Here is a 10,140-nt window from a genome sequence, read left to right on the forward strand (position 1 = left end):
AGAGAGAGAGAGAGCAGGGGAACCATCAGGCAGAGGGAGAAGCAGACTCTCTGCTGTGCAGGGAGCCCAATGCAGGACTTGATCCCTGGGATCATGACCAGAGCTGAAGACAGAAGCTTAACTGACTAAACCTCCCAGGCGTCCCTATCAATAATTTTGAATGTAAATGTACTAAACACTCCAATCAAAAGAAATGGGGTGACAGAGAGGATAAAAAAAAAGAAAAAGACCCATCTATATGCTTCCTGAAAGAGACTCATTTTAGACCAAAAGACATGTGCACGTTAAAGGGATGGAGAAAAATTCATTATGCAAATAGATGCCTGTGGAAAGAAAGCTGGAGAATACTTATATCAGACAAAATAGACTTTAAAACAAAGACTAACAAGAGACAAAAAGAACACTATATAATAATAAAGGGGACAATCCAACAACTGTAAATATTTATGTATCCAACATAGGAACACCCCAAATCGTAAAACAGTTAATAACAAACAGAAAGGAACTAACCAATAATAGTTCAATAATAGTAGAGGACCCTAACAGCCTACTTACATCAATGGACATATCATCTAAACAGAAAAATCAACAAAGAAACAATCATTTTGAATGACACACTGGATCAGATGGAGATATTCAGAATATTCTAGCCTAAAACAGCACAATACACATTCTTTTAAAGTGCACATGGGATGTTCTCCAGAATAGATCATTAGTGCACAAAATAAACCCCAATGAATTCAAGAAGATCAAAATCATACCATGCATATTTTCTGACCACAAAGCTATGAAACTAGAAATCAACAAGAAAAAATCTGGAAAGACCACGAATACATAGAGGTTCAACAGCATGCTACTAAAAAATGAACAGTTCATCCAAGAAATCAAAGAAGAAATATAAAGTTACATGGAAACAAATAAAAATGAAAACACAATGGTCCAAAACCTCTGGGATGCAGCAAATGTGGTCCTAAGAGGAAAGTTCATAGGAATACAGGCCTACCTCAAGAAGCAAGAAAAATATCAAATAAACAACCTAAACAACCTAACCTTACACCTAAAAGAGTTAAAAAAGAACAACAAATGGAACCTAAACCCATCAGAAGGAAGGAAATAATAGAGATTAGAGCAGAAATTTGTGATATAGAAACTAAAAAAACAATAAAACTGATCAATGAAACCAGGAACTGGTTCCTTGAAAAAATTAATAAAATTGATAAACCCCTAACCAGGCTTATCAAAAAGAAAAAAGAAGGGACCTAAAAAATAAAGTCACAAATGAGAGTGAGAAAATAACAACAAACACCATAGAAATACAAACAATTATAAGAGAATATTATGAAAAACTGTATGCCAACATATTGGACAACCTGGAAGAAATGGATAAATTCCTAGAAACACATAAACTACCAAAACTGACATTAGAAGAAATAGAAAATAGACAAATTACTAACAAAGAAATTGAATCAGTAAACAAAAAATTCTCAACAAACAGAAGGCCAGGACCAGATGGCCTCACAGGCACATTCTAACATTTAAAAGGAGTTAATATGTATTCTTCCCAAACTATTCCAAAAAATAGAAAAGGGAGGAAAACTTCCAAATTTATTCTATGAGGCCAACATTACCCCAATACTGAAACTAGATAAAGATACCAAAAACAAAAACAAAAAAGAAAGGGAAAGAAAGAAAGAAAGAAAGAAAGAAAGAAAGAAAGGAAGGAAGGAAGGAAGGAAGGAAGGAAGGAAGGAAGGAAGAAAGAAAGAAAGAAAGAAAGAAAGAAAGAAAGAAAGAAAAAAGAAAAAAGAAGAAAAGAAATAAAAGAAAAAAAAGATCACAGGCCAATATACCTGATGGAAGTCAATGCAAAAATACTCAAGAAAATGCTAGCAAACTGAATTCAACATTAAAAACAAAAAAATCATTCAACACAATCAAGTGGAGTTTATTTCTGGGATGCAGGGATGGTTTGGTATTCCCTTATCAATGTGATACATGACATCAATAAGAGAAGGGATAAGAACCATATGATCATTTTGATAGATGCAGAAAAAGCATTCCAAGTACAACATCCATTCATGATGAAAAAAAAAAAAAACCCTCAACAAAGTAGGTTTAGAGAGAACATACCTCAACATAACAAAGACCATATATGAAAAACCTATAGTTAACATGGGAGGCTCTCTGGAATCAGGAGTTAATTGGACTAATTGGATTAATAAAATATAGCCCCTTGCTGATTCCTGCAAGCGAGTAAACAGTAAACAGAGGCTTGATGTACAGACCCAAATCTAAAGATCCCAGTTCCTTAGAGCTGGGCATTCGGCATTAACACTAGGAAAATGGGTACAGAAGCCAGAAAATGGGCATGGAAACCAGATACTCAAGTTCTGGGGTCCAACAAAGATTTCTAGCCAGCGAGTGCACAAACATCAAACATTCATGGGGCCTGAGCCCTGTGTGGAAAGAGGTCAGGAAGGGCAGAGGATACAGAACAGGCAGAGGCCGTCCAAGGCGTGAAGAAACGCATCAGATGTGCACAGCTGAAAGCCATTACTGCAACCGGAATGAAAGGCAGATTAAAATTCCATGACGCACTGACCCGAGAGTAAGGCAGACTCTGACCCAGATGTCCTAGTTCAGCCCTTAGCTGTGTGACCAAGAGGGAGGGGCATAGCCTTCTGAGGCCTGGTGTCCCCATCTGTGAAACTGGGTTTGGGGCCATGTGATCACCTAGAGCCCTTCCAGCTGCAGGAAGACCTTCCTGCCTTTCTCTTTACCCAACCTCATTCCATTTCCATGGGATCTGGGTTTCAGCTCCATTTCCAACAACATGGGCCCAGCCTCCTTCTAGTCTGTGGAGTACCAGAGCCCTGGGAGATGCCGCGGGGAAAAGGCCAGACTTTGGAGGCAGACAGACCTGGGTTCAAGTTCCACTTCTGCCATTTGCATAACGGAAGGCTTCAGATGTTGTGGCTGTGCCCTAACCTCTAGTTTTTTTCTCCATAAACACACACACACACACACACACACACACACACACACACACACACAGTTGCACCCGCTTGGAGAAAGAGGGGACCATATTTCCTGTCCCCAGGAACTGCACCCCCAGTAACACTTTTTTGGCCTCCATGTGTGTAGGGACGATTTGAGTGTCAGCATAGTTTGGTTTCAGCATCAGAGGGAAGATTGAGGCCGTGGAGACGTTCGACCTGGGTCTGCATCTTGGCTCTGGCTTAGGGTCATGCCCTAAGCTTCCACTCCCATGTTTAAGTTTACATTTTCTAGTAGCCACATTTAAAAAGCAAGAAGAAATAGACACAATTCACTTTAGTGTTTTGCTCCACCCAGTGTATTCAAAACACCATCATTTCCATCTGTAACAAATACAAAACCTGGGAATGAGCCAGTGGCCACTGTCACACTGCAGCAGACCTGAGTTGAGGGACTCATTGGTCAGTTGCGGCCACCTGATTAGGTTCGTCCAGGCTGCTCCCCATCCAAGGCATGTGGCAGGAGGACCTGAGACTGTGGTCAGGATCAGGCCCACCCAGGGCCCTAGGAAGCCCAGAGACCATGTCTGCTCTCAGGGCTGTGATGTTCCCGGGGCTCCTCACCTTGTCACACCCATCGCAGATCCCGCGCCGCTCTGCTGGTTGCCTTGTCCAGGTTCACCTGAATGGAGTCACCACCAAGCAGTCTAGGTTAGGAGAAAAAAGTGCTGGTTTTCCTTGAGGCAGGAGGGGGCAGGTACCAGACCTCCCAGTCTGCCCACCCCCTGACACAGGTGTGATTCGTGATTGTTCTAGAGTAGGAAGAGGTAGATAGGTGAGGCCTTGTTTGTTGCCGAGCTGGGAGAGGCACGGTGCATGGGATTGGGTCTCTGGTGAGTTAGAAATTCAGGCACCAAGTCTTGCCCTGAGAGGGCAGGGTGTGTACAGAGGGGAACTGGGCAGCACCCCGGGGCTCCAAGTGCCAGGCGGGGACTGCCCTGGCTGACTATGGTCTCTGGGGCCGCTTGGCCTCTTCTCTCTCCTCTTTTTCCCTGTTTTTCTTCTTCCTTCCATAAATATTGAATGAACATTCATTCCATAAGCTGCCAACACCCAGAATTATAAATAATAAACAACACTAATGAGTTCTCAGTATGTGTCCAGCCTTATGCTAAACACTGTATGCTCCTTCTCTCATTTCAAGCCCACAATCAACCCGGGGCTGGAAGTGTTGCCATTTCTGAACATTCTCATTGTTCAGAAAGGGGAAACCGAGGAACAGAGAGGTGAAGTGTTTGCCCAAAGTCTTACAGCTAGAGGTTGCATCTAGCCTATATGGCTTCAGAAAGGAAGGTCCTCTTGAGTGGGTACTAGGAAAGCAATCCAAGGACAAACTAGCTCTGCTGGGAAAGTCAAGAAAGGCATCTTGGAGGAGGGGACATTCTGTCTGGGACTTGAAGGATGAGTAAATGTATTCCCGGTAGGAAGGGAACTCAAGGAAGCAGGATCAGGAATCAGTAAAAACTTAAAAATGTGAATTACATAGTTTATCTTCCATGTCCTTCCAGCTGTCTGCTCTATAAACTGAATGGTATTCGTCCTCCCAGCCCACCCAGTGGCCTCTGTTACCTTTTGGCAATTTGTCTCCTAAAGTACCCTACATCTAGAACTTCTTTCTCTCCCTAACTTTTATCAATCATATTTAGGCAATGTTTGAGAAAATTCAGAAAGTTTAGGGCACATTTTTCAGTATCAAAAAGATTCTTAGGGCAAACCTGCCTTGCAGTATCATGAGTGGGATTTCTTCTAAGAACCTGTTATGGTGTTGTAGCCAAGAGGACAGACTCTGGGCTTGAATGAGCCTGAATTGGAATCCCAGCTCTACCACTCATCAGCTGCGTCACCAAAGATGGGTCCCTCACCGTCTCTGAATCTCAGCTTCCTCACTGATAAATTGAAGTCACAGTTAATCCACAGGACAGATGTGAAGGTTAGGTGTGTTCCCATACACAAATAAAACACCTGGCACACAGTTTTTCTCAATACCTCACTAAAGAGGGGCACCTGGGTGGCTCAGTCAGTTAAGCATCTGCCTTTGGCTATGGTCATGATCCCAGGGTCTTGGGAGGGAGCCCCATGCCTGACTCCCTGTTCATTGGGGAGCCTGCTTCTCCCTCTGTACTCTTCCTGCTTGTGCGGTGTGTGTGTGTGTGTGTGTGTGTGTGTGTGTGTGTGTGATAAATAAATTAACAAGTCTTTAAAAAAAATACTTCACCAAAGAGTTTCTAAGGGAGAGCACCCTAAGGGAAAGAGGGTAGTATCTTCAAATGTACATCTCCTATTCACTGTTGTGAATGAGGTTGGAGGGAGTAGTGCTGTTTTAGGGAGAGATGTCTAGCATGTGTCAGCTGTGCAGGTCACAATGCAGGCTTTCCTAAGGACTACTTCCTAAGGAAATAATCCTTGGGAATTTCTTTCTTTCTTTTTTTTTTTTTAAAGATTTATTTATTTATTCGACAGAGAGAGCTCACAAGCAGGCAGAGAGGCAGGCAGAGAGAGAGGAGGAAGCAGGCTCCCCGCTGAGCAGAGAGCCCGATGCGGGACTCGATCCCAGGACCCTGAGATCATGACCTGAGCCGAAGGCAGCGGCTTTAACCCACTGAGCCACCCAGGCGCCCCAATCCTTGGGAATTTCGTAAGGAATCCCTGAGACCTGGGGGCTGACTCACAAGCAACTGATATATAAACCAGAATCCTGTGGTTAATTTACACGGGAGAAGGATGCCTCTCCAGCATCTTCCCATCAGGCTGGATAAACACTGAAAAATTCTTGCCCTCTGATGCTCCTTTCATACCTGCAGACAGACTGCATTGTCACTTCAGAACGCCAGGCCACAATGCACTTGGCTGAGCGGCAGCCTTCATTAGCCGGCTACTACTGGTTCCCAAGTTAGAGCTGGGGGTAGGGGGAGCAGAAGGCTAATTTTTTTTTATAGGAAGAATGGCAAAGAAATCTTGATTTATTATGAAAAAATCAGTCTCACTAGGTTTCTAAAATATACAAGATCACTTGGCTTCAATTTCAGACTGAATACAACTACACAGAATTCCTCTAAATGTTTTCTCAGTGATATGTTTGGTCTATTTTTTAAAATTTATTTTCAGCATAACAGTATTCATTATTTTTGCACCACACCCAGTGCTCCATGCAATCCGTGCCCTCTCTAATACCCACCACCTGGTTCCCCCAACCTCCCACCCCCACCCCTTCAAAACCCTCAGATTGTTTTTCAGAGTACATAGTCTCTCATGTTTCACCTTCCCTTCCAATTTCCCCCAACTCCCTTCGCCTAACTCCCCATGTCCTCCATGCTATTTGTTATGCTCCATAAATAAGTGAAACCATATGATAGTTGACTCTCTCTGCTTGATTTATTTCACTCAGCATAATCACTTCCAGGCCCATCCATGTTGCTACAAAAGTTGGGTATTCGTCCTTTCTGATGGAGGCATAATACTCCATAGTGTATATGGACTACATCTTCCTTATCCATTCGTCCGTTGAAGGACATCTTGGTTCTTTCCACAGTTTGGTGACCATGGCCATTGCTGCTGTAAAAATTGGGGTACAGATGGTCCTTCTTTTCACTACATCTGTATCTTTGGGGTAAATACCCAGGAGTGCAATTGCAGGGTCATAGGGAAGTTCTATTTTCAATTTCTTGAGGAATCTCCACACTCTTCTCCAAAGAGGCTGCACCAACTTGCATTCCCACCAACAGTGTAAGCGGGTTCCCCTTTCTCCACATCCTCTCCAACACATGTTGTTTCCTGTCTTGCTAATTTTGGCCATTGTAACGGGTGTAAGGAGGCTAATCTTTAAATTAGGTGCAGTTGCTTTCTGAGGAGCCGCCTGGCACCTTGCTCGGACCTGGGACTTCCCAAATTACCTCACCAACACTTGTACAAGGCAAGCTGGGGGTTGCGGCAGCTCTGGAAATGGCTCCCTTCACCCGGAAGTGAGGCCCAGGGCTGGCCTTATTGCAGTATCCCATCCCATAACCAGTGCTGCCCATACACTGATGAAGTAAAGGGGAACAAGCACTGCTTAGTGGGAGGTCTACACTCAAGCCTCAGCCTTTGTTAGAAGGTGTTTTTATCCCCTTCTGTTGACTGCATCACCCCAAGGCCTATGCTTTTTCCAATACCCCATTTGTGGTAACATCTACCAGAGTCACAGAACCAGAACTCGGGGGCAGGACATATTCCCTTGGAGGCGTGGCAGTTCTGGAACATTCGCTTTCAGGGGAAGCTCAGCTATGATTCAGTTAGTTCTCTTCTGGATTTGGCTTGAATGCTGGAGGATAAGGAGATTTTGATGAAGAAATAAAAGAATATGGGCTTGAGGGTGGGCCAAATGGGTGAAGGTGGTCACAGGGTATGGACTTGCAGCTATAAGATGAATAAAGTCTGAGGATCTAATGTGCAGCATGGTGGCTACAGTCAACAATGCCGTATTGTTCACTTGCAAGTTAAGACAGGAGACTTTGACTGATCTCACCAACACAGTGCCTATCCCCCCTCCAAAAGAAACAATGGTAAGTATGTGAGGTGGTGGAAGCATTCACTAACTTTATTGCAGTAATCATTTCTAAATATAGACCTTTAGGAACTCATCATGTTGTAAACCTTAAACTTATATAATGTTACGTGTCTATTATACCTCCATAAAGCTGGAAAGAAAAAGGATATGGGATGGCCAAGTTTGAGTGGAGCAAGGAGGCATGTTCCAGGGGGAATCTCACCAAATCCTACTGAAGGGAGGCATAACTGGTAATAATTAAAAGAGAATTTTAAATATAAATAAGAATCAGAAAATAAATTACTCAAAATTGCTGGTACTATTTCCTAAACATTCCTTTTTATAGAGTTTTGACTTTTGGAACCATGTTAGTGTTTTAATTATTCAAAACAATAAAATTAATTCGACAAAGCTGGGGGAAGAAAGCGAAAATGATTATGAACAGAAACAAATGAGCCTGTGTTTCAGATGAATACCACAACGAAATGGGAAAAGTGGACTAATCCAAGTAACATTAGAACATAATGTTTTGATCGTGTATCATCAGTTTAAAGAAAAAAGAGAACACAAACAAACGTCAAACTCTGCTTTGAAGGTTTGTTTTTAATAGTGGAATGGAGGTAGCAATTCCTGAAACTATTTTGTATGTTGCAATATTGAGCAAATGATACTCTTGTTTTGTCATTTGGAAACCAAGGTTCTCACGAAGGAGGAGAGTGGAGACAGAAAGATAAGGAAAATTCTGAGTTTGGATTGGTGCTAGGGGGAGCAGTACAAATTCAGAACTTTACATGAATGGCAGGAATGAGAGCTAGACTGTATGGAATGACCATTCCTTCCAATTTTGTCCACTGTGGAGGCCTAGAAGTAAGAGCACTCAGCCCATCTGGTGCCCAGGTCTTGCTTTCTAAGTAGTATTCCCCACTAGGAGCAGCCAAAGCTCCTGGAAGAAATGGTTGATCCTGGGGAAAGGGAAGTAGAAAATGAGCTTGTGCCAGAAAGTAAGAAAGCACTCGAAGAATGATGAGGGTCTGCAAAAAGGAGCCACTTAGAAATCTGGCACAACCTGGGCATTACAACAAACAATGAGAGTAACAAATTATAATCTGTTGGATAAAATAGAGATCCCGTACTAGCACTAACTAAAGAAGGAAAAAGGCAAGACTTTTCTCACAATAAAATGCCAATGACTAGAAATATTGATAAAATGATACAGTCAGAAAATCAACATTGTCACCATTGTTGTAATTCTGAACGAAGGCAAGACCATCAATGTATGTTAAATAGTAGGGAGAAAATTTTATACAGAATAGGTTATCTATACACTCTTAAAGCATCTCTCTACAGACTACTTAATAATTAATTAAGTGCAATTAATTAATCATTAACTACTTATTCATTATCAGGGGGAAATTATAATTAAAAAGCAGAGAAACCTGGAAGACACCACCTTAACCGAGGTATCAGAATTCACATCTCCAATAACAGGACAAATAGATACCATCTGCTTCCTGATGGGGTACACTGAGGACACAACATCTCCTCCATGGTGTTCCTGGGGGAAGGGGGAAAGCATAGACTAACTATGATTAGACATAATCTAACTAAAGATTAGACAAACCCCAATTTGAAGGGCATTCTACAGAACAACTAGCTTATCTCTTCCAAAATGGCCTTAACCTTAAGAACTGTTTTAGACTAAAGGACATTAAAAAGAATGTATAACTGGGGCACCTGGCTAGCTAAGTTGGCGGAGCATGGAACTCTTGATCTTGGGGTCATGAGTTTGAGCCTCATGTTAGGCATAGAGATTACTTAATAATAAATAATAATAATAAAGGAATTTATAACTAAGTGCAATGTGTGATTCCAATCCTTGGGCTGAGGAGGAAAGATTGCTTTAAAGAACTCCTTCGAGACTGTTAGCAAATTTTGCATATGGAATATAAATTATATAATAGTATGTGTTAAATTTTATGAATTTGAGAACCATAATGTGATTATGTAAGAAAATGTGCTTGTTCTTATGAAACAGACATGAAGTTTTTAGATTGGGAGTGTGTAAGTAGGGAAGGAGAGAGAGAGAAATAAAAAACTAGCAAAGTAACAAAATATCAATAGTTGGTGAATCTGGAGCAAGGGTACTTTGTAATTCTTTGGCACTTTTGAAGATAATCAAAATAAAAAGAAATACTATTCAAAATTGAAATTTGCTAGTTACATAAATACCAAGAAATAATTAGGAAGCAGGAAATTTATTAAAGTCATTGTTTACCATAAATGCCCAAATGCTGTGGACTGAAGGTGTGTGTCTCTTCAAAATCCATATATTGAGACCCTCATCCCGTGTGATGATATCTGGAGATGGAAACTGTGGAGATTATTGGGTTTGGATGATATCATGGGGTGTAACCCTCAAGATGGGATTAGTGCCCTTTAAAAGGATTAAGAGCCCAGAGCTCTCTCCCTCTCTCAGGCATGGGAGGGTGCAACAATGAGGTGACAAGCCCAGGAGAGCCTCATCAAGAATCCAAGCTGGGGGTGGGGGAGAATCCAAGCCAG

This window comes from Mustela lutreola, chromosome 2 (assembly GCF_030435805.1).
Source record: "Mustela lutreola isolate mMusLut2 chromosome 2, mMusLut2.pri, whole genome shotgun sequence".
Lineage (NCBI taxonomy): Eukaryota > Metazoa > Chordata > Mammalia > Carnivora > Mustelidae > Mustela > Mustela lutreola.